The sequence below is a fragment of the Bufo bufo genome, chromosome 4, assembly GCF_905171765.1.
Source record: "Bufo bufo chromosome 4, aBufBuf1.1, whole genome shotgun sequence".
NCBI classification, from domain to species: Eukaryota; Metazoa; Chordata; class Amphibia; order Anura; family Bufonidae; genus Bufo; species Bufo bufo.
Genome location: NC_053392.1, coordinates 552,504,431 through 552,530,070, shown reverse-complemented (window position 1 = coordinate 552,530,070; position 25,640 = coordinate 552,504,431). Strand labels below are relative to the sequence as shown.

At 43.6% G+C, this 25,640-nt stretch overlaps 1 long non-coding RNA gene across 1 annotated transcript; it reads right to left on the bottom strand.

The window, feature by feature from the left end:
* Nucleotides 1-15,255: 15,255 nt before the first annotated feature.
* Nucleotides 15,256-15,769, bottom strand: LOC120999239. The gene is made up of 3 exons (XR_005778511.1): nt 15,714-15,769; nt 15,468-15,554; nt 15,256-15,359 (listed from the first exon to the last, which is right to left on the bottom strand). It is a non-coding gene; the product is annotated as an uncharacterized LOC120999239 (long non-coding RNA).
* Nucleotides 15,770-25,640: the final 9,871 nt, after the last annotated feature.

The window sequence follows — 25,640 nt, the reverse complement described above, 5'->3', positions numbered from 1 at the left end:
GCTTCCGCTGCCACCAATGAGAGGGGATGAGGAGGGGGGGAGGGACTGTGGCCACTGTGCCACCAATGAAGATAATTAACATTTGATACAGATACAGGAGGTGGGTGCCAGCGGCAGAATCACATAGCCGAACCCGACCTCTATCACAGGGAGCTGCGATCAGCGGGGTTAACTGCCACTGATCACAGCTCCCTGTCATAGAGGTCGGGTGCCGGCACCCACCTCCTGTATTTGTATTAATAGTGGCACAGTACGCCCCCCTCAGTATTAAAAACATTGGTGGCGCAGTGCACCCCACCAGTATTATATCATTGGTGGCAGTGGCCACAGGGTCCCCTCCCCCCATCTTAATTGGTGGTGCAGTGGCAGTTCCGATCGGAGCCCCAACAGTGTAATCCTGGGGCTCCGATCAGTTACCATGGCAGCCAGGACGCTACTGAAACCCTGGCTGCCATGGTAAGCTTCCTGCTGCTGTGTTCAGAGCTCAGGGCAGCAGGGACAGTGTAAAGTCCTGTTCACCTTAAAAGAGCTCTATTAGGGTGACTGGGACAAGGGATTAAAAGATCCTAGGTTCTAACACCTAAGGGGGGAAATAGTTATTAAATAAAAGGTTAAAAATCACAACAACAAAATATTAAGTATGAATCACCCCCTTTCCCAATTTTATATATAAAATATATAAACAATAAATAAACATATTACATATCGCCACGTCCGAAAAATCCAAACTATTAAAATATAAAAAAATATCTTCTATGTAGTGAACGCCATAACAGAAGGAAAAAAAAAAACTGTGCGATTCACCATTTTTTAGTCACCTTGGCCCCCCGCAAAAAAATAGGACAAGACTGTCCGATTATGGGCCGGATGTTCCATAAAATGCGGAATGCACGCTACGTTTTTGGTGTTTTATTTTTTTCGCATGGTATCGAGTATCGCAATACTGTTTTATGGTATTCAAATTTTGTTATCATGACAACCCTAATGCCCAGTACCCCAGATGGTGATAGTGTACAACACAGTAAAAGTGCCATATTTTGTATCCAAAAGTATAACTGTGATCTTATAAGTTCCCTACGCAGAAATAAAGCCAAAGAATTCGCTCCTCTCTTTGTGCCTTCTAGAAAGTAAAAATGCTTACTGTGTGCCCCTTAGAGAGTAACAGTGCTTCTTATTCCCCCCTAGACAGTATGTAATGACCGGCGTCACGCACAGGGAGGGAAACGGGAAAGCCCTGCCCAAGGGAGAGGGAAAGGTGGTGACCCCTGACTCACCTTGCGGCTGGCACCTGACTGCCCTGACGTCCCTAGACGGGTTCCTCACCCGTGCGGCGATCACGTGCCTAAACCCTGGCTTTCCCTACAATGAGCCCTAGATAGTGAACGGGCCGCACCACTGACACTAAGAGGGAAACACCAGGGAGAGGACAGACAATACAGACAAACACATACACCCAGGTGGGCGACCACAGCAGTCCACAAAGGTCCAACAGGGATCCGGAGGGTAGCGCTCTGGACCAACAACCAGAGAACGCAGCAACACAGCTCCAGAGGGTCAGAATAGATGTCCAGGCAGGAAGCTCCTTATCTGGCAACCAGAGAAGTGTGAGAGGGGAATATAAGGAGGTTGGGAGTGCTGGACAAGGAACAGCTGAGGAGAAAGAGCTACGGATCCCTGAGTGAGCCATAAGGGTCGCAAAGCAATCCCAGAAAGCTACCATAAGGAAACAGCCCTATCTTACATAGAGCGCGCAGCCAACCGCTGCGACTTCCTGACCCCGGGTATAACGGAGTCAGGCGTGGTTCTTGACACCCTCGTGACAGTACCCCCCTCTCTACGAGGGGCCTCCGGACACTCAGGACCAGGTCTCTCAGGATGAGAGGCATGAAAAACCCGAACTAGCCTGTCGGCGTTTACCTCAGACGCAGGAACCCACATTCTTTCCTCGGGACCGTAACCTCTCCAATGCACCAGATATTGAAGAGAGCGGCGGACCCGACGAGAATTAACAATTTTGGATATCTGAAATTCTAGATTACCATCCACAACAACAGGAGGGGGTGGCAGCGGTGACGGTTCTAGAGGTGGAACATATTTTTTGAGTAACGACTTATGAAAAACATTATGGATTTTAAAAGTCTGAGGTAACTCCAGGCGAAAAGCCACGGTGTTGATGATGGCTACAATTTTGTAAGGACCAATAAACCTAGGACCCAGTTTCCAAGAGGGAACCTTCAATTTAATATTCCTAGTAGACAACCACACATAGTCATTCACTCCTAGGTCCGGACCTGGCGACCGTCTTTTATCAGCCATGCATTTGTATTTACCTCCCATATTTTTCAAGTTAGCTTTCACCTTCTGCCATACCGATGAAAGAGATGACGAAAACCGCTCCTCTTCGGGAACCCCAGAAGACCCCCCCTCTTTGAAAGTACAGAATTGGGGATGAAAACCATATGCACCAAGAAATGGTGACTTGCCAGTGGATTCTTGACGACGATTATTTATGGCAAACTCAGCTAACGGTAAATATGATGACCACAACTCTTGGTTTTCAGACACAAAACATCTTAGATATGTCTCCAGGTTTTGGTTGGTACGCTCAGTCTGTCCATTCGACTGAGGATGGAAAGCTGAGGAAAAGGACAAGTGTACCCCCAAACGGGAACAAAAAGCTTTCCAAAATTTAGAAATAAACTGGGTACCCCGATCCGAAACAACATCGGAGGGGACCCCGTGAAGCTTCACGATTTCACTGACGAATACCTGAGCAAGAGTCTTAGCATTAGCTAGTGCGGGTAACGCAATGAAGTGTACCATTTTGCTAAACCTGTCCACTACTACCAAAATAACTGTTTTACCCGCAGACAAAGGTAAGTCAGTGATAAAATCCATTGACAGATGTGTCCATGGTCTATTGGGAATGACGAGTGGTAATAGAGACCCTGCAGGACGTGTATGTGAAACTTTTGCGCGCGCACAGGTAGAACAAGAAGACACAAAATCCAATACATCCTGACGCAACCTTGGCCACCAAAAACAACGAGACAATAGCTCCAAGGTTGCTTTACTACCCGGGTGCCCAGCAAGTGCCGAATTATGATGTTCCTTTAATAATTCGAAACGCAGGTTCAACGGTACAAACAATTTCTCTGAGGGGCAAGAGACCTGGTAAAAAATAGCGACCACCTAGCTTGTCTAGGGGTGAGACGCTTAGCTGATTCGAGGTACAGAAGATTTTTGTGGTCCGTAATCACAGTGACGGGGTGGACTGCCCCCTCTAAAAAGTGACGCCATTCTTCTTCGTAGTTCTTTTCTGCTGCAGATAGTTTTTTAGAAAAGAAAGCACAAGGACGCCATTTGCCAGGAGACGGACCCTGAGACAGCACCGCCACCACTCCCACCTCTGACGCATCGACTTCAACAATAAAAGGCTGAGAGACATCAGGTTGGACTAGTACAGGTGCTGAGGTAAACCTCTCTTTTAGAGAGGAAAAAGCAACTTTAGCGGCGTCAGACCATTTAGAAAAATCAGTCCCCTTCCTAGTCATGTCAGTAAGGGGTTTTACAATAAGTGAATAATTTTTAATGAGTTTCCTATAGAAATTCGCGAAGCCCAAAAACCGTTGCAGTGCTTTGAGGTTCTCAGGAAGATCCCAATCTAAAATTGCCTGGACCTTCCTAGGATCCATACGGAAACCTGAAGCAGATAAAAAATAACCTAGGAATTGTATCTCCTGAACGGCGAAGACATATTTTTTAATTTTAGCATATAATTTATTCGTCCGTAGGACCTGCAGTACTTGTCTGACATGCACCTCATGTGTTCTCAGATCAGACGAATAAATTAAAATATCATCTAGGTATATTACCACAAACCTGCCGATTAGATGACTAAAAATGTCATTAACGAAATGTTGAAAGACGGCAGGAGCATTGGTCAGACCGAAAGGCATAACTAGATTTTCATAATGCCCCTCAGGGGTGTTAAAAGCTGTCTTCCACTCATCCCCCTCCTTAATACAAATCAGATTGTAGGCCCCCCTAAGATCAAGTTTGGAGAACCACCTAGCACCCGCAATCTGGTTAAACAGGTCAGGAATGAGAGGAAGAAGGTATGGGTCTCGGATGGTTATCTGATTTAATTCGCGAAAATCTAGGCAAGGACGCAGGCCCCCATCTTTCTTTTTAACGAAGAAAAACCCTGCAGCCACGGGTGAAGAAGAGGGTCTGATGTGTCCCTTAGCCAAGCTCTCAGAGATATAATCTTTCATGGCTTGTCTCTCTGGACCTGAAAGATTATATAACCTGGTCTTGGGTAATTTTATGCCGGGAATAAGGTTAACCGGGCAATCATAAGGACGATGAGGTGGTAACTTCTGACAACCCTTTTCACAAAAAACGTCCTCAAAATCCAAAATAAATGTAGGTAGGGTAGTTATGGAGGCGACTAAGCAATTGCTATTTAAGCAATTTTCTCTGCACTGCTCACTCCACTCCAATATCTCCCTGGCCTGCCAATCCACCACTGGATTGTGCGCTACCAACCAGGGAAGACCCAGCACTACCGGAGTGGGAAGCCCCTCCAGAACATAACATGAAAGCATCTCGTTATGGTGGTCCCCTACCCGAAGGTGTAAATTATGAACAATGTGGGTGAGGTTTCTCTGAGACAGAGGAGCAGAATCAATAGCGAATATGGGAATAGGTCTCTGAAGCGTACAGAGAGACAAACCCATAGTGCGGGCAAAATGGGCATCTATCAAATTTACCCCTGCTCCACTGTCTAGAAAGAAAGAAATAGTCTCCATCTTATCACTAAAAACAATAACCGCTGGCAACACAAATTGCGATGTACGTATGGAGGAAACGTATACCCCCCGGCTGACATCCTCCACACAGCCTGGGGTTAGTAGTTTTCCGACGGTCTTTTGTTTCTGAGGAAAGAAGGACAGACATTAATGAAATGACCCCTCTCCCCACAAAAAAAACAAACCCCACGCCTACGGCGAACCTCAGGAGGGCGGACCTGACGAGTAGTTCCTCCTAGCTGCATAGGCTCGTCTAAGTCCGTACAGACTAACTGCTGCTTGGGAGGGGTTACCAATTGCTCCGGTTTTTTCAACCTGTCCCTAAGGCGTCTATCTATTCGGATAGAAAGGGACATAACCGCATCAAGGGAAAAGGGGGTCTCATATAATGCAAGCGCATCCTTAACCCTTTCGGATAGCCCAGAGCAGAACTGACTCCTGAGAGCCGGGTCGTTCCATTGGGTATCCGTAGCCCACCTACGGAAGTCAGAGCAATACTCCTCTACCGGCCGCTCTCCTTGTAGGAGTCTCCGTAATCTTGATTCAGCCAGTGCGACTCGGTCAGGGTCGTCATATATGAGACCCAAGGCCCCGAAAAACTCATCCACTGACCGAAGAGCCTGGGAATCAGTAGGTAAAGAGAACGCCCAGGACTGCGGGTCCCCCTGCAGCAGGGAAATAACAACCCCCACCCGCTGTTCTTCATTACCAGAGGAGTAAGGGCGCAGTTTAAAATATAATTTACAGGCCTCACGGAATGTCAAAAACTTGTCCCTTCCCCCAGAAAATCTGTCAGGGAGAGGGACCTTGGGTTCCGCAACAACCTGGTTACCAGTAGCAACCGCTGGGCTTGCGGTCTGTTGTAATTGCTGCTGTTGCTGGAGGACCAACGCCTTCAATCCTGCCACCTCCAAAGACAGGCCATGAAACTGTTTGGTCAGAGCAGCAATTGGATCCATACTGGATTCTAAGTAGGTAAAAAAAAAAATGTTTATTTTTTTTTTACCTACACAAAATAAGGGCCAGATATAATGTAATGACCGGCGTCACGCACAGGGAGGGAAACGGAAAAGCCCTGCCCAAGGGAGAGGGAAAGGTGGTGACCCCTGACTCACCTTGCGGCTGGCACCTGACTGCCCTGACGTCCCTAGACGGGTTCCTCACCCGTGCGGCGATCACGTGCCTAAACCCTGGCTTTCCCTACAATGAGCCCTAGATAGTGAACGGGCCGGTGGGATCGCTAGTCCGCACCAATGACACTAAGATGGAAACACCAGGGAGAGGACAGACAAAACAGACAAACACATACACCCAGGTGGGCGACCACAGCAGTCCACAAAGGTCCAACAGGGATCCGGAGGGTAGCGTTCTGGACCAACAACCAGAGAACGCAGCAACACAGCTCCAGAGGGTCAGAATAGATGTCCAGGCAGGAAGCTCTATATCTGGCAACCAGAGAAGTGTGAGAGGGGAATATAAGGAGGTTGGGAGTGCTGGACAAGGAACAGCTGAGGAGAAAGAGCTACGGATCCCTGAGTGAGCCAAAAGGGTTGCAAAGCAAACCCAGAAAGCTACCATAAGGAAACAGCCCTATCTTACATAGAGCGCTCAGCCAACCGCTGCGACTTCCTGACCCCGGGTATAACGGAGTCAGGCGTGGTTCTTGACACCCTCGTGACACAGTAATGAAGCATCCTGAGTGCCCCTGAGCGCTCAATAAAAAGGTAACCATGTCCCTGAGTGTCCCCTTCAAGATTTATGTTGCCTCAAGTGCCCCTTAAAATGTTTTGATGCCCCCCAATTTCTCCCTTAAAAAGATATAAGTGCACCACACCCATTTTCAAAATGTATGTTCCAGAAAAATGTTTTAAAACTTTTACTCAACTCACCACATTTCCCTAATGAGCGATCTGACAGAGTCTGCATATGACAATGTGGTGACATCATTACACCACCCTTGCCGACACACTTACAACCTCTACTTGGTCCCAGGGTGCTGTAGACCACAGTAAGGCTGTTTATACTGGGCTCCAGTCATGGGTCTAATAGTATATACTGTGCTCTGATGCTGGTATTTCAGTTGTATATTCATTTTGTCCTTGGTAATGCAGGGTGATATTCTATTCCTCTTTACTGGCAGTGATATAGATTGTGTCCTGTCACTGGTAATCTAGTGGTATTTATCCTATTCCTTGTATTACCAGTTGTGTATGCCTTTCTATCATTAGTAGCCTTATGGTTAATATATTCCCTGACACTTGTATTCCTGTATACATTACCCCCCTTCATTAACAGTCCAGTTGTATATTTACTATTCCCTGTTACTTCTTCTCGATTGCTGTATACTCTCCCATCATTAGAAGTCCAGTCCTATATACTACCACAGCTAGTACAGTGGTATGTAATAACAGTAGTCCAGAAGGTGAGCAAATATTGGACCCTCCTTTCAAGGGATGTGGGTCTGTAGTGGTGGCATGTACCAGCAATAGAAGAAAGCTCAGTTTTGACTTGAGCTCTGGGGCCCCCGCTCTATAAGATACACCCTGTTTTCAGAGGTTTTATAAATATGACTTTTAACAATAATTTTACCCATTTTCTTCCAAATTGTTTAAAGGAGTAATCCAATTAGAATATGTTATCCCTTATCCCCTGGAAAGAAAATAACTGGTAGATTCGTGGCAGTCTGCCCACTTAGACCGCAACCAGTCACAATGATGAGGGACCCACACCCCCAATTTGAAAAGAGCACTGGTTGAGTCTGTGCACCACCACTCTGTGCATTCTGTAGCAGAATACAACATCACTATCTCTAACAATCACATAGATCTGGGGTGGAGTTGTAGTGCATATGCTCGACCAACACTCCATTCAAAAAAGGAGACACAAGTCCTAGTGATAGCTGGATAAGAGATAAATTATCCCAAGCAGAATGCCCTTTTAATGAACAAGATAGAAAAAGGCTCCAGCACCAGAAGGACATAGTGAAAAAATCCCGGTCTTTATTTTTGTCACAAAGATACAGGTGCATACAGCAGACAGTGACACTGGATCCCACTTAATCCCCACGATCTACGCGTTTCGAACGATGTTGTTCTTAGTCATGATCTGAGGTGTCTGGCATGTACCGGGCTGAAATAGAGCTCACCCCCAAGGTATCCACCCACAGGGAGGGATCTCATAATCCAGGCGAACAAAAAATCAGTCCGGTCAACGCAAGACACCTGTGCAAACAAATTCACCTGTGACATGAAAAAAGTTTGTATACCCCACAGTGTTACAAAGTATAATACAAAGTATATATAATACAAAATATAAAATTATGTAGTTATTCTCCTCCAAGAAAAGGGTATATTAGTTTGTAAAGTATAATATATGATTGAACAACCTTACATGGTGTGGATACATTGATATTGCTCACTGAAAATGAACAAATAAATAATGAAACAAAACAGGGATAAACACAAAAATAAATGTGAAAAATAAAATTGACATAGATCAAAACTGGCAGTTTTCTGTGATTCTGTGTCGGTGGAACCTGAGTGCATCGTATTCTTTTAAAATTAAACATGAATCCAAACTGGCTTAGCCATTCTGTGCAAATTAACGCAGGGTGTAGACAGACACCAGGGTTCATACACAGAAAATAATCAGGCAAATTGTAGTGACTACGGTGCATTCAGGGATCACCGATCATGCTGCCCTTTCACCTGGAGAATATCATCTGTTTTCGTTCACATCCGTCTTTTAAGAAATCGTTCTATGTGAACTGTTTTGTAAACCCCAAGGTACGGACCGATCCATTGAAAAGGCAGCATGCTGATTTGTTATAATATAGATCTTACATAGCTTAACATTAACAGGAAAAGATTGTGTAGTATGGACTGGGACAGAATCTGTGGATATTGTATGTTTACACACAGTTTAAAAACAGGTATATATTATATGTTCTGTCACTGTTCCCTATAACTTTTGTCTTGACATAATTATATTATTGTGTTGTACCTTCAGCTGTGATCTAATTTATAAATGATCATATTAGAGTCTTTGTATGTCTTTTTATTATCATTGTCATTATTTGTTTTCTATTGTTTTTATTTTTTTGTCTTTATTCTTTTACATTATTTATTTATATTTTAATATTCTGAATATGTATCTGGACATAATTTCTGTAAATATCAGAAAACTAAATAAAAAGAGCAGCAACACGATGTATACTTGTTCTCAAATTCACCGGCTACCATGTCATGGAAGAATCACATGTGTGCTGGAGCGCATAAACCAAGTCGGGATGCGGAGCAGCACACATGTGCTGTCACGACACTAGTACCTTAGATAGGTCATACACAAATATCATGAGGAATAATCCCCACAATTATATGTATGCCATACCCATACAAATGTCATGAGGTGGTCCAATCATGAATTAGGAGGAAAGGGCACTACAAAAAATTAAAAATAACCATAAAAATCTATGTATGGGTATGTATAAAAACAAGGCAAAAAATGGCTTCGCTGCATGTAAATATTAATATAAATACATTAATTCTTTTTTAAGATTGAGACCATATGGAAATCTTGTGTTAAGTCTCCAAATCCAGAATGCTTCCCCAACGAGAATTTTCTTTTTGATATTGCCACCTCTTTGGGACAATGTGACACGTTCGAAAGGAAAAGTACTAAATGTGTCTATATTGCGATTATGGACATCTATGAAGTGGTGTGCCGCATTAGAAATTCCTGTGGCTGATGGATTCAAAATATAGTTAAGGTGTTCACGTAATCGATCTTTGAATTTCCTGCTGGTGCAACCTACGTATATCAGATCACATGATGTACAGGTGATGATATATATAACTCCCGTTGTGTTGCAGTTTATAAAGCTCTTGATAGGGAAAATCTCAGTGTGCATTGAGTTGTGAAATTCTTTAGTATTTTTAGTGACTTTACATGTTTTGCATCTTAAGTATCCACACTTTGAGAAACCAGTGTATTTTAACCATGTAGATTGATTTTTAGAATGTGTTGGAGTGTACATAGAGGGAGAGAGTGTTTTGCCCAGAGTGTCAGGTCTTCTAGACACCACCCGGCAACCATATCTCAAGGTTTCCCTCAGAATGTCATCTTCATACAGAATAGGGAGACATCTATGAATAATGTTCTTAATTTCCGCAAATTGTCTACTGTATGTGAGTACTATTGTTGGTATGGTGTAGTTATTTTTTCGAATAGTATCAGATTAAATACAGCTTTTATTATTATATTCATCTATTCGCCCATTAATAAGGGAGTTAGTATCCTCATTTGATGGTTCTCCCTTTGTGTTAGATTTGAGGTTTAATAACTTGGCTCTGGATTTGTTTTTTTAGCAATTTTAAAGCCCCTGTGGAGCATCCATTGGGGGTAACCTCGCATTTTAAGACGTTTCCATACTTTCATACATTCTTTGTTAAATGCTCCATCTGTGCTACAGTTTCTTCTAGCTCTTATAAATTCACCGACAGGGATGCTTTTAATTGTATGGAATGGATGATGGGAATTCGCCTTGAGAATAGTGTTACCAGATACCTCTTTGCGATAGGTCTCTGTCAACACTATCTGATCAGCAATTCCAGTCAGTGTCAAATCCAAAAAGTGGATAGTTTTAGGATGCTGTACACAAGTAAATCTTAAATTATATGCATTCTGATTCAAATAATGAGTAAAGTCCGGTATGGCAGATACATCACCCTTCCAAATAAGGAGCAAATCATCGATGTATCTGCCATACCAGACGAAATACTCAGAAAAAGGGTTGTCAACTGAAAAAACATACTTTTCTTCCCAAAAAGCCATAGCTATATTAGCTAAAGACGGGGAGAATTTAGCTCCCATAGAGACTCCTGAAACCTGAACATAAAAGACCTCATCAAATACAAAATAATTATGTGTTAGAAGATAGGCAGTAACCTCCAACACATAATCAATAAACATGTCAGAGTAGCCACTATATTTATGTAAATTGTATTCCAAAGCTAGGAGAGCATATGCATGGGGAATGGAAGGATAAAGCGCCACTACATCCAGTGTGATCCAGGTATATTCTTTGGACCATGTGCAATTGTACATATATTTAAGTACATTAGTTGTATCTCTGATGTACCCTGGTGATCTTTTCACTAGAGGCTGTAGCACTGAATCCAGCCACTCCCCAAGCTTCTCCGTCAGGGATCCAATACCGGACACTATAGGACGTAATGGTGGGGGGTTAACCCCTTTGTGCATCTTGGGAAGAGCATGGATTATGGGAGTGACAGGATATTCCACATTTAAGAAATCAAATTGTTTCTGAGTTATGTGTCCTTTCTCTAAACCCTTATTTAAGAGGGCTAGTTCCTTTTTATATATTGTAAGGGGATTCTGTTTAAGAATATGGTAGGTGGTGGTGTCAGACAGAACATCCAACATCAATGAGTGATAACATGTCCTGTCAAGCACCACCACAGACCCTCCTTTATCCGCCATCTTTATTACGAGATCTTTATTGTCTTCCAGTTGTTTTAAAGCAGTTTTCTGTGACGTGTTCAGGTTATGTTTTTTAGCAGTAGGGATCGAATCCTGTACCTTAAGTAATTCCCTTTCTACTACATCCTGAAATGTGTCCATACTGGTAGTACGGAATTTCAAGGGGTAGTAATTTTTATTAGGAGTCGCAAAGCTATGTTGTCTATTCTGGTCATATAATTCCTCTCCCTCCCCATGAAGATCCATGAGACAAAGTAAGGATTGTTGTTCTTTAAAAGATAAATTGGTTTAAAGATTGTCATCTATTTGTTTGTCCTCATTTGTTACTGGATCTTCATGTGGAGGGGGAGACTCAGAAAAACATCATCTTAATGTAAGATTCCTAATAAATCTATTCACTTGCATAATGGTAGAGAAAGGGTCAAAATTGGTATTAGGCACAAAATTCAAACCTAAAGAGAGTACATTCTTTTGGTCAGAAGTTAATTCCTGACTGGACAGATTTATAACATCTAAAATCATAGTGTTCTCAGGAGGTCCAGCATTCATTTGTTCTGCAAACGAGTCGACATCTGGTGGGGTCTTTTTATGTTTGCGGCCCCCCCTTCTGTGTCGTTTTTGATTGCTCAGGTTTGTCCCTATTATTTCTATTTTTTTGATAATAAGATGGTTTAGATTGGTGGGACTCTCGGGTTCGTGGGTCGTTCACAATTTCTTCTCCTAATGATTCACAGGATTCAGAGGTTTCAAGTTCCGAATTGCTGAAACTAACTCTGCGCGGAAAGTCCTGTTTAATGGATTTTTTATTTTTTGTATATTTCTTGTTAATGTATTTATTTTTTAGGATGGATTTAGGCGTGCTGTGTGGGTTTTCTCTCCTCCCCCATTCATATACTTGGTTATTGTTGTAATCGTAGAGATCCCTTTGGAATTTGCGGTGTTTCATCTCCATTATGTTATCTTCCATTTCCTTAATAGATGTCATGATCCCTTCTTCTTTTTGTGCAAAATTTTCACATGTTTTGTATTTTTCTAAGGCACTCTTGCATATATCCATTTCTGTATGTATGTTGGTGAGTCTCTCAGCCTCATGTTCTATAATCAAAGACATCAGTTGTAATGAGCAATCACTTAGTACTTTGTTCCAGCTGGAAACAAATAAGTCTGAGAATATCGTGGTTGGAACCTTTTTTAATCTCAGACCTCGTGGTATCATTTCTTTTTCCACGTATTTTATCAAGGTCGTATGGTCCCACCAGATTTTAATCTCATGAGTTAAAAGTCTCTCTAGTTCCTGTAATTGGAATTTCATGCTACTTTCATCACTTAGTATTAGTTCACATGTTGAGAAGACTTTATCCGCTTTGGATTTGCGGTCAGTACATGCAGCAAAAGCCATGTTTGACTCGGAATATCGTGGGTCAGTGTTCACACTGTGTTGTTTGGGTTACGGGATATAATATTCGTCCAAGTAATATATATGCTGTTATAACTTGGGATCAGGTGAGCACGAGCGCTTGTTGCAATATATAGTAGAAAAGTTACAGCCAGCTCACCTTCTGATCCTGTGTGACGGTGCACGGGGCGGACTCAAGCCAGTCCAGAGGTAAATGCACAAGATAGAAAAAGGCTCCAGCACCAGAAGGACATAGTGAAAAAATCCCGGTCTTTATTTTTGTCACCAAGATACAGGTGCATACAGCAGACAGTGACACTGGATCCCACTTAATCCCCACGATCTACGCGTTTCGAACGATGTTGTTCTTAGTCATGATCTGAGGTGTCTGGCATGTACCGGGCTGAAATAGAGCTCACCCCCAAGGTATCCACCCACAGGGAGGGATCTCATAATAGAGGGCGAACAAAAAATCAGTCCGGTCAACGCAAGACACCTGTGCAAACAAATTCACCTGTGACATGAAAAAAGTTTGTATACCCCACAGTGTTACAAAGTATAATACAAAGTATATATAATACAAAATATAAAATTATGTAGTTATTCTCCTCCAAGAAAAGGGTATATTAGTTTGTAAAGTATAATATATGATTGAACAACCTTACATGGTGTGGATACATTGATATTGCTCACTGAAAATGAACAAATAAATAATGAAACAAAACAGGGATAAACACAAAAATAAATGTGAAAAATAAAATTGACATAAATCAAAACTGGCAGTTTTCTGTGATTCTGTGTCGGTGAAACCTGAGTGCATCGTATTCTTTTAAAATTAAACATGAATCCAAACTGGCTTAGCCATTCTGTGCAAATTAACGCAGGGTGTAGACAGACACCAGGGTTCATACACAGAAAATAATCAGGCAAATTGTAGTGACTACAGTGCATTCAGGGATCACCGATCATGCTGCCCTTTCACCTGGAGAATATCATCTGTTTTCGTTCACATCCATCTTTTAAGAAATCGTTCTATGTGAACTGTTTTGTAAACCCCAAGGTACGGACCGATCCATTGAAAAGGCAGCATGCTGATTTGTTATAATATAGATCTTACATAGCTTAACATTAACAGGGAAAGATTGTGTAGTATGGACTGGGACAGAATCTGTGGATATTGTATGTTTACACACAGTTTAAAAACAGGTATATATTATATGTTCTGTCACTGTTCCCTATAACTTTTGTCTTGACATAATTATATTATTGTGTTGTACCTTCAGCTGTGATCTAATTTATTAATGATCATATTAGAGTCTTTGTATGTCTTTTTATTATCATTGTCATTATTTGTTTTCTATTGTTTTTATTTTTTTGTCTTTATTCTTTTACATTATTTATTTATATTTTAATATTCTGAATATGTATCTGGACATAATTTCTGTAAATATCAGAAAACTAAATAAAAAGAGCAGCAACACGATGTATACTTGTTCTCAAATTCACCGGCTACCATGTCATGGAAGAATCACATATGTGCTGGAGCGCATAAACCAAGTCAGGATGCGGAGCAGCACACATGTGCTGTCACGACACTAGTACCTTAGATAGGTCATACACAAATATCATGAGGAATAATCCCCACAATTATATGTATGCCATACCCATACAAATGTCATGAGGTGGTCCAATCATGAATTAGGAGGAAAGGGCACTACAAAAAATTAAAAATAACCATAAAAATCTATGTATGGGTATGTATAAAAACAAGGCAAAAAATGGCTTCGCTGCATGTAAATATTAATATAAATACATTAATTCTTTTTTAAGATTGAGACCATATGGAAATCTTGTGTTAAGTCTCCAAATCCAGAATGCTTCCCTAAGGAGAATTTTCTGTTTGATATTGCCACCTCTTTGGGACAATGTGACACGTTCGAAAGCAAAAGTACTAAATGTGTCTATATTGCGATTATGGACATCTATGAAGTGGTGTGCCGCATTAGAAATTCCTGTGGCTGATGGATTCAAAATATAGTTAAGGTGTTCACGTAATCGACCTTTTAATGAATCACTTTTATTATACCCATAACATTTTAAAAACTCTAGACATACAGTATATGGCTTTAGGAAAATCTAACTCTGCCATTACTACATTCATCGTTTTCAGAGCTTGGTCTGATCACCCCTATGAAGTTCCCCGGTCTTTATTGGGTAACATCAGTTACAATACATTCCCTACAATAAAGAGGCTCGGATGCATTGTTAGCTACCTCATGTATTGACTCATTTATTAACAGGCCAGTGGTTTTGAAATGGCCCTGATGATGGTGAACCCCCAACTCATCCTTCAACACACAGGGGAGGAAAAAAAAACTAGATTCTGCTAGATGTTGAATCTAGGAAATCTGGTAAATGTCAAATCCGGTATTAGGAAAGTCCAGTAAAATGTCACATCCAGTATTGAGGACAGAGACCAAGCCTGGAATCTGCCTTTTGATCCAAAAGATTCATGTCCAGCAATGTCATGATGGTTTCAGTTGTCTTGGCGCTCCACCCCTTGGATCTTATTGGGGGTTTTCAGGGTCCTGGGTCTTTTCTCTCAGGCCAATGGAGACACCTTCTCGGGACAACGTTAAAGACAAAGGCTGGGAAAAAAGAAGAAAGACCATTAATTATAAAAAGGCTCTATATAATATATGACTTCTCTGAAATGTTTCTGGAGCACATTAGACCTTTACACAGCATCTACTCACCTGGAAATCTGTATAGTTCATTAGTTGGTATATTATCAGGCCAAGGAATCCAGTCCACTCGGCCACCATGCCTGTCCTGGTGTAGATCTGCAGAAGACAAAATAGAGGATTAGTGCTTGGCGGTACTCACCAGGGACTCTATATGGAGTGAGATGGGAAGATGGAGGTGAGATAGGAGCTATTATATTACTGTTACACAGGATAGATGTACATTATACAAGACGGTGAAAAGTTGCATGAACTCACCTCTTCACATCGGCCAGTACATAGCTGGAAGAAGCCGATGGTCATACACACAGAGACTGGAAGGATGTGTTAAGGACAAGTAACAGAATTAATTCTATTATTATAGTGTTTCCTATACTAAATGTACTGAATGTACTGTACTGTACTGATCTCCTAGGGGACAGAGGGGTAAAACTTAACTTTTAATGGAAATGCTTCTAAAATAATAGGCGCTAGACTTGCAGCGGTTCTCAACCTAGGGGTCGCGACCCCTTTGGGGGTCGATCGACCCTTTCCGGGGGGTCACCTGAGGCTTCCTATTGTGGGTCACCCGCACAACGGCAGCGGCCCTTTATCCTCGCGCACAGGAAGTGATGTCCTATCACTGCCTGTGCTTGAAGGAGCCTGACGTCTGGACGGGTAAGTCGGTCCGCTTGTCTGCTGAGGTCCGAGTTTTTTCGTTAATGACACCGCCGCTGAGCACCACTGCCACCAATGATTTAATTGAGCCTGGCTGAGCCTGGCTAATTTAATTTTAATTATTTGGCTGAGCAAGGCTTAATTTATTTGGGGGGACATGAAGCACCGCTGATTTATTTATTTGGGGGACCCTGAGCACTTCTGATTTATTTATTTGGGGGACCCTGAGCACCATTGATTTATTTATTTGGGGGGGGACCTGAAGCACCGCTGATTTATTTATTTGGGGGACCCTGAGCACTTCTGATTTATTTATTTGGGGGACCCTGAGCACCATTGATTTATTTATTTGGGGGAAACCTGATGCACCATATACTGATTTATTTATTTGGGGGAGACCTGAAGCCCCGCTGATTTTTTTTTTTGGGGGACCCTGAGCACTTCTGATTTATTTATTTGGGGGACCCTGAGCACCATTGATTTATTTATTTGGGGGGGGGGGCCTGAAGCACCGCTGATTTATTTATTTGGGGGACCCTGAGCACTTCTGATTTATTTATTTGGGGGACCCTGAGCACCATTGATTTATTTATTTGGGGGGGGACCTGAAGCACCGCTGATTTATTTATTTGGGGGACCCTGAGCACTTCTGATTTATTTATTTATTTGGGGGACCCTGAGCACCATTGATTTATTTATTTGGGGGAAACCTGATGCACCACTGATTTATTTATTTGGGGGTACCCTGAGCACCGCTGATTTATTTATTTGGGGGAGACCTGAAGCCCCGCTGATTTATTTATTTGGGGGACCCTGAGCACTTCTGATTTATTTATTTGGGGGGGACTTGAAGCACCACTGATTTATACACCATGCTTCAATACAAAATTTCATTTATTTGTAATTAGAAATAAATATTTGACAATATATAACATTTTGTCTTTGTGATTAATTACTCTGCTTTAATTATGTTCAATTTGTAGCAATAAAAATACATCCTGCATATCAGATATTTACATTACAATTCATAACAGTAGCAAAATTAGTTATGACGTACCAAGGAAAAAAATGTAATGGTTGGGGGTCACCACAACATGAGGAACTGTATTAAGGGGTCACGGCTTTAGAAAGGTTGAGAACCACTGCGTTAGGAGGTGACCTGCTCCCTAATTCTCTTGTCCTGGCCGAGAAGCGACTAACATCTCGTGGTATCGCACGGCTGAGGGTTTTTCCCATCCTCAGCCGTGACAGTATGACCACATGTGGCTCCTCACGTGGCGTGACCTTCGGAAGATGGTGCAGCATGCTTCGCCATACCTTTGTGGGGTGCATGCGCGTTCTCCGGAGGGAGAGCGTTTTTGGGGTTTCGCCGCTGACGGCGCGGTGAGTGGCTTTTCCCCGCCATTCCATCACCGTTGTCTGTCTTGGTGTCCCCTTACCTTTTTATCTGCACTGTTGTTTGTTTGGTGTGCGGTTGCACACCTTCGAAAGAGGGTGCAGCATGCAGCGCCATCTGCTTTTGGCCTGCATGCGCGTTCTCCGGAGGGAGAGCGTTTTGGGGATCACCGTTAACGGCGCGGTTGGTGGCTTATTCCCCGCCACCTTACCTTCCGTGTCAGTGTTGGTGATCCCTCGTCCCTCTCCATGTTCCTATCTCAGGTCGTCTGCTGGCAGCATTCTGTTAGTGTTCCGGCGGCGTGCTGGTTAGGAGTGTCTGCTGGCAGTGACTGGAGTGGGGACGTGAGTGGAGAGTGGACGCAGTGTTAGTGCGCTCTCCCCGGGCTGTTTCTTTGCTGGTCTCCGGTTCCTGTATGTTGCTCCGGAGCCTGGCAGTCGGCTCCTGGTTCCTGTGTGTTGCTCCAGGGGGCGGCAGCAGTCCTGGGGAGACGCGCATAATATGACACTGATTCCCCTTCTCCTATCCCCTTGTTTGGGTCCCTCTCTAGTTTTCCTTTTTTTTTTGGTGGGGGGGCTTCAAAGGGTGGGAGTGTCACGACCATGGTCGTGACTCCTGATCCGCATGCAGTTGCCTGCGGTTTGGTTTTTGTCAATCACATGGTGAGGGCGGCTGGATTATTGCCTCACATGTGGTTGCCACTGGCAACATGTTTGTGCTTGGCAGCTTGCTGCAATCTGCATGCATGCGGTTACACCTGGCAACCTGTCTTTGTAGGTGTGCCTTTTTATATGTTTGGATGTGTGCACTGTGATAGTTTCCCTTCACTTGTGGCTGCCCGAGGTAACGTTTTGTATTCTGTACATGTGGTGGCAGTGTCTCGGCCTTCTGGCTGACTCCCAGGACACGGTTGCCACGCATGTCGTTGCCTGCGATAACAGCTGCAGTGTGATAAGGGTTTGTACATTTCCCCTGTATGTGGCTGTTTTCCCTTGCCTGGTCTAGGAAGGGTTAACTCCCTTCTGTGTGTGTGAACACTGGGTGTGTCTGTGTGGGTGTGGCTACTTGGGCCTATATAGCCTCTGCTGAGAGCAGTAGTCAGAGGGGTACTTCAGCCATGGTCTGCTGGAGTCATCCTCCTACTTATATCCCATCTGCCAGTGAGGGCCACCCGTGTGGTCATAAATGTTATTATGTGATGTTAAGTTTATGTTTATGTGGTGTCTGTATTATTGCAGCTATGGTTATGGCTTCCTGTGTGTTTTTGTGTGCTGTGTCCTTTTATGTCTGTGTGTGGACTTCAGCACTTGTGTCCACTCTCCTGCCATATCCATAGTCTGTTTATGTTTATGTCCTCTTGCAGCTCGGCCAGTTTTAGACTCCTGTTACTCCGCATCCAGGAGGAACAGGTGGTCTACCCAGCTCCTAGTTCAGGGATCGGCGGAGAGTGAGTAGGGATCCGAGGTTCCTGAGCATGAGCCCTCCTACCATCAAGGTCGGCTCATGCAGCTAGGAGTCAGGGTCAGATTAGGGATGCGTTAGGAGGTGACCTGCTCCCTAATTCTCTTGTCCTGGCCGAGAAGCGACTAACATCTCGTGGCATCGCACGGCTGAGGGTTTTCCCCATCCTCAGCCGTGACAACAGCTCTCCATAATGCAGCAGGAAATTGCATTTTTGAAATCTGAGATTTGTAAATTAACTGTTAAACAAACTCAGGCTGGGAACGTTGCAATGCCACTGCCACAGAGGCCCCCTAGAAATGGAAGATGGGTTACTGCAGGTTCTGGTAGACTGAGAGTTGTGGATGGTTTGCATCTTTCTCTCAAGGGAACGAATGTCCTCAGTGACCAGTTCAAAGTATTTGCTAAGGAGCATTTAAACTAGGAAAGGGGGGCAAAAGGGTGATAATCCAGCAGTCCGACTGCCCCCCGGAACAATGCCAGAAGATGCCAGTAGCACAGAGGTTAAGAAATGACAAGCTCAGAGTCTTGTCTACAAATGCTCGCAGTTTAGGGAATAAGATCAATGAACTTGAGTCTATAATGGCATCCGAGAATATAGATTTAGTGGCTGTTATTGAGACATGGTTCAATGGGAGTAATGACTGGGATATAACAATACCAGGGTTCTCTCTATATAGGAAAGACAGAGAAGGCAAGAAAGGGGGAGGGGTGGCCCTGTATGTGAAAGAAAGCATAAAATCTATTTTAATACAGGTTAGCAAGACCAATTTAGAGTCAGTTTGGGTCACCTTGCAGCTTGATAATCATAAGGTAACTCGTGTAGGTGTGATATATAGACCACCTAGCCAAGTCAAAGAATTAGATGATCTACTAGTTGAGGAAATAGCTAAAATGACATTGAAAGGGGAAGTTATCATTATGGGAGACTTTAATCTTCCTGATGTAAACTGGAAAACCAAAATAGCTAGTTCTGCCACGAGTACAGATATTCTAAATTCCCTACTGGGATTATCTCTACAGCAAGTAGTTGAGGAGCCAACCCGGAAGGAGGCCATTTTAGATTTAGTATTCACAAATGGGAATTTGGTATCTGATATTACTGTAGGGGAAAGCTTGGGATCTAGTGATCACCAGTCAGTGTGGTTTACTATCAGTACAGTGACTGAGTCACACCACACAAAAACAAAAGTTTTAGATTTTAGAAAAACTGACTTTTCTAAAATTAGATTAGTAGTATACAAGTCCCTATCAGATTGGAACAGTTTCAATGGAGTCCAGGAGATATGGGACTACTTGAAGGGAACCTGTCACCAGGATGATGTATCAAATCATTTTTTTTACACAATAAAAGCACAGAGAGCTATAGGGACTGGGTATTGCGGATGTGCTAGCGGCTATCTAGCAACCCATGTCCTCAGCTCTATACCCAAAATCCTGGTGACAGGTTCCCTTTAAAAGTGGCTGTCACCGCCAGAGTTCTAAGAAGCTCTGACAGACGTTCTTCTGTACCTCCTGCATGAAGTTCTTTTGTTTTGGTTTCACTTTCTCATCTCTTTTCCTTCCCTCAGCTGTCATCTATTCACACTGATTGCCTCCCTTTGTATCCCCTCCCATACTGCCTCACTTTGTGGTCTATACTACTTCCTGGATTGTGCTTTCTGCTAGAAGCTTCAACTGCTGATTCCTCAGATAAGTCTGTTTCCTTTATTTGTGTTTCTGCTGGCTTGATTCTAGGCGACCCTGGCTTCCTCCGTATTGAGTGCAGGGAGCCGGTGGTCGTGTCCCCTTACTATTGTAGGGTTCCCAGGTGTCATACAGTCGAGGCACGAGGGCATGCAATTATCTATCATAGAGATCTTTGCATGGGCTGAGCAGTAAGGGAGAGCTCTAGGGCTGTTATAGGGTTTACCCATTTGTTCCTTAGTTTGGGATCAAGTCAGTCTGTTGTTTATTTGTGACTTCCAGTTTTCTGCAAACACCATCCGTGACATTATAAACCACCAAAACCGTCTTAAGCATGGATCCGGTTTCAGCCTTGATTGACCGCGTGCAGGGTCTTTCACTGGAGGTAGCAGATCTCCGTAAAACTGTCTCTCAGTTTCAGGTGACAGGTTCTGCTTGCGTTCATGGAGTTTGTTCTGAGCCTAAGATCTCGCCTCCGGATATGTTCTCCGGGGGTAGTGAGAATTTTGTTTGTTTTAGAGAGGCTTGCAAACTCCATTTTCGCCTACTTCCCCATTCCTCTGGTGATGAGGAGCAGAGGGTGGGGATCATCATCTCGCTGCTCAGGAATAACGCTCAGACTTGGGCCTTTTCGCTACCGGTGGGGGCACGGCCCCTCCGATCAGTGGATGAATTTTTTGTAGCCCTGGGTCAGATATATGATGATCCGGATCGTATTGCTCTGGCTGAATCTAAACTGCGTTTTTTTATGCCAGGGTAAACAGTCCGCAGAAATATACTGTTCAGAATTTCGGAGATGGGCAGCTGATTCTGGTTGGAATGATGCTGCACTCCGAAGTCAATTTTGCCATGGTCTTTCGGAGGGATTGAAAGATGCGTTTGCCTTTCATGAGAGACCTACCTCCTTGGAGTCTGCCATGTCTCGGGCTGTTCGTATTGACAGGCGTCTTAGAGAGAGAGAGGAGAGATCACTCCTTCCTGTCATATTCAGTCCAAAGGACAGTGGGGCGGTCTCATTCAGTGCGCAGGGACCTCAGTCTCTCTCAATCCCCTCTGAGCAGGAGGCCATGCCGCTGGGTTTGCTTGCCTCTAACAATAGAGGACTCAGCTCTCAGAGGAGGTTTTGTTTCTGTTGTGGAGGTATAAATCATTTGGCAAATGTTTGCCCCTCTAGAAGATTCAGGGAGTTTTTTGAGGGTAATATAGAAACAAAAAGAAAAAAGTCCTCTAAAAAATTTCCATCTGTTACTATTGGCAAGGTTGATGCAGAAATTGAAGCTTTTCCGTTTGCTTGTAGTTCCCGGGAGAATAAATTGTATGCTAAACTGGAAAAATGTGTGTTTGCGGTTCCAGAAATTCAATTTCTGGGTTTTCTTCTCTCCGCTTCTGGTTTTTGCATGGACCCCGAGAAGGTCCGCGCTGTGCTTGATTGGGAGTTTCCTGAGAATCAGAAGGCGCTGATGTGTTTTTTGGGGTTTGCCAATTATTACAGGAAGTTCATTTTGAATTATTCCTCTGTTAAGCCACTCACTGATATGACAAAAAAGGGGGTAGATTTTTCCTCCTGGTCGGTAGATGCGCGTAAGGCCTTTTCTAGTATCAAAGAGAGTTTTGCTTCCGCTCCCATCTTGGTACAACCTGATGTCTGTCTGCCCTTCATTGTTGAGGTGGACGCTTCTGAGGTGGGTGTGGGTGCGGTCTTGTCTCAAGGTCCCTCTCCTGCCAAATGGCGACCATGTGCCTTTTTCTCGAAGAAACTCTCCTCCGCAGAGAGAAATTACGATGTGGGAGATAGGGAGTTGTTGGCCATCAAGTTAGCTTTTGAGGAATGGCGCCATTGGCTAGAGGGAGCCAGACACCCTATTACCGTGTTTACCGACCATAAGAATCTGGCCTACTTGGAGTCAGCCAAGGGTCTCAACCCGAGACAGGCCAGATGGTCTTTGTTCTTTTCAAGGTTTAATTTTGTTGTCACATTCCACCCTGGGGTTAAGAATGTGAAGGCTGATGCCCTGTCACGTTGTTTTCTGGGAGGGGGGAAACTTTGAAGACCCGAGTCCCATTTTGGCTGAAGGGGTGGTCGTCTTTACTTTTTATCCTGAATTGGAGGCAGAGGTTCAGGCAGCCCAGGCAGAGGCTCCTGATCTTTGTCCTCCTGGGAGGTTGTTTGTGCCTCTCGCTTTACGACACAAGGTTTTTAAGGAGCACCACGATACTGTCCTTGCTGGGCACCCAGGGGGTAGAGCCACAGTGGATCTCATTACTCGGAGATTCTGGTGGCCGGCTGTTCGCAAGACTGTTGAGGGTTTTGTGGCAGCATGCGAGACCTGCGCTCGTGCCAAGGTCCCTCATTCACAGCCATCGGGTCCTCTCCTCCCGTTACCCATTCCTTCCCGTCCTTGGACACATTTGTCCATGGACTTCATTACAGACCTGCCTCGTTCCTCGGGGAAGACTGTGATTCTGGTGGTGGTGGACCGTTTTAGCAAGATGGCGCATTTCATTCCTTTTCCTGGGTTACCCAATGCTAAAACGCTGGCGCAAGCATTTGTTGATCATATTGTCAAATTGCATGGCATTCCTTCAGACATAGTATCTGATAGGGGCACGCAGTTTGTTTCCAGATTCTGGAAGGCTTTCTGTTCTCGCTTGGGGGTTCGGTTGTCATTCTCTTCTGCTTTTCACCCGCAGTCGAATGGCCAGACCGAACGCGTCAATCAGAATCTGGAGACATATCTGCGCTGTTTTGTGATAGAGAATCAGGAGGATTGGTGTTCTTTTTTGTCCCTTGCTGAGTTTGCTTTGAATAACAGTCGCCAGGAGTCCTCTGATAAGTCACCATTTTTTGGTGCATATGGGTTTCATCCACAGTTTGGGACATTCTCTGGAGAGGGGTCTTCTGGTTTACCTGATGAGGAGAGATTTTCCTCGTCTTTGTCATCTATTTGGCAAAGATTCAGGGTAATCTAAAGAGCATGAGTAAGAGATATAAGCGTGTGGCGGATAAGAGACGTGTGCCTGGTCCGGACCTGAATGTGGGTGATTTGGTGTGGTTTTCTACAAAAATTATCAAACTGAAGGTTCCCTCCTCGAAGTTGGGTCCTAGGTTTATTGGGCCTTACAAAATCTTGTCCGTCATCAATCCCGTTGCCTTCCGTCTTGATCTTCCTCAGACTTGGAAGATTCATAATGTTTTTAACAAGTCCTTATTAAAACCTTATGTCCAACCCACTGTACCCTCCTCTTTGCCTCCTCCTCCGATTGTGATTGATGGTAATCTTGAATTTCAGGTCTCTAGGATTGTGGATTCCCGCATTGTCCGCGGTTCTCTCCAGTATCTCGTTCATTGGGAGGGTTATGGTCCTGAGGAGAGGATGTGGGTCCCAGTGGCGGACATTAAGGCCTCTCGTCTTATCAGGGCTTTCCATAGGTCCCATCCTGAGAAGGTGGGCCCTGAGTGTCCGGAGTCCACTCGTAGAGGGAGGGGTACTGTCACCGCCAGAGTTCTAAGAAGCTCTGACAGACGTTCTTCTGTACCTCCTGCATGAAGTTCTTTTGTTTTGGTTTCACTTTCTCATTTCTTTTCCTTCCCTCAGCTGTCGTCTATTCACACTGATTGCCTCCCTTTATATCCCCTCCCATACTGCCTCACTTTGTGGTTTATACTACTTCCTGGATTGTGCTTTCTGCTAGAAGCTGCAACTGCTGATTCCTCAGATAAGTCTGTTTCCTTTATTTGGGTTTCTGCTGGCTTGATTCTAGGTGACCCTGGCTTCCTCCGTATTGAGTGCAGGGAGCCGGTGGTCGTGTCCCCTCACTATTGTAGGGTTCCCAGGTGTCATACAGTAGAGGCACGAGGGCATGCAATTATCTATCATAGAGATCTTTGCATGGGCTGAGCAGTAAGGGAGAGCTCTAGGGCTGTTATAGGGTTTACCCATTTGTTCCTTAGTTTGGGATCAAGTCAGTCTGTTATTTATTTGTGACTTCCAGTTTTCTGCAAACACCATCCGTGACAGTGGCACTATTGAAGGCAATAGATAATTGCATTAGGCTTGTCAGTAAAAGCAAAAAAGGAAGAGACCACTGTGGTACTCAGCAGAAGTGGCCAAAATCATTAAAACAAAAAGATAGCATTTAGTAATTATAAAAAAAAAAAAGAGGATGACAGGCAAATTTATAAGATTAGGCTGAGAGAGGCCAAACAAGTTATAAGAGCTTCTAAAGCACAGGCAGAAGAGAAATTAGCTTAGTCAGTGAAAAAAGGCGATAAGACATTCTTCAGATACATAAATGAAAAAAGGAAACTAAAACAAGGAATTAACAAATTAAAAACAAAAGAAGGAAGGTATATGGAAGAAGATAAAGAACTAGCTGACTGCCTCAATGAATACTTCTGTTCAGTTTTTACAAAGGAAAATGAAAAGGACCTCAGTTAGGATTAGGAAGGAAGACTAATGAATCTTTTGATGCATGTGTCTTTACAGAGGAAGAGGTTCTAAGTCAGCTGTCTAAAATTAATACAAATAAGTCACAGGGGCCTGATGGGATACACCCAAAGCTATTAAAAGAGCTTAGCGGTGAACTAGCAAAACCATTAACAGATTTATTTAACCAATCACTGGTAACAGGAGTCATCCCAGAAGATTGGAAATTAGCAAATATTGTGCCCATTCACAAGAAAGGTAGTAGGGAGGAATCGGGCAACTATAGGCCAGTAAGCCTGACATCAATAGTGGGGAAATTAATGGAAACCATACTTAAGGAGAGGATTGTGGAACATCTAAAATCCCATGGATTGAAAGATGAAAAACAGCATGGGTTTACTTCAGGGAGATCATGTCAAACTAATCTTATTGATTTTTTTGATTGGGTGACTAAAATAATAGATGGCGGAGGTGCAGTAGACATCGCTTATCTAGACTTTAGTAAGGCTTTTGATACCGTCCCACATAGAAGGCTTATCAATAAATTGCAGTCTTTGG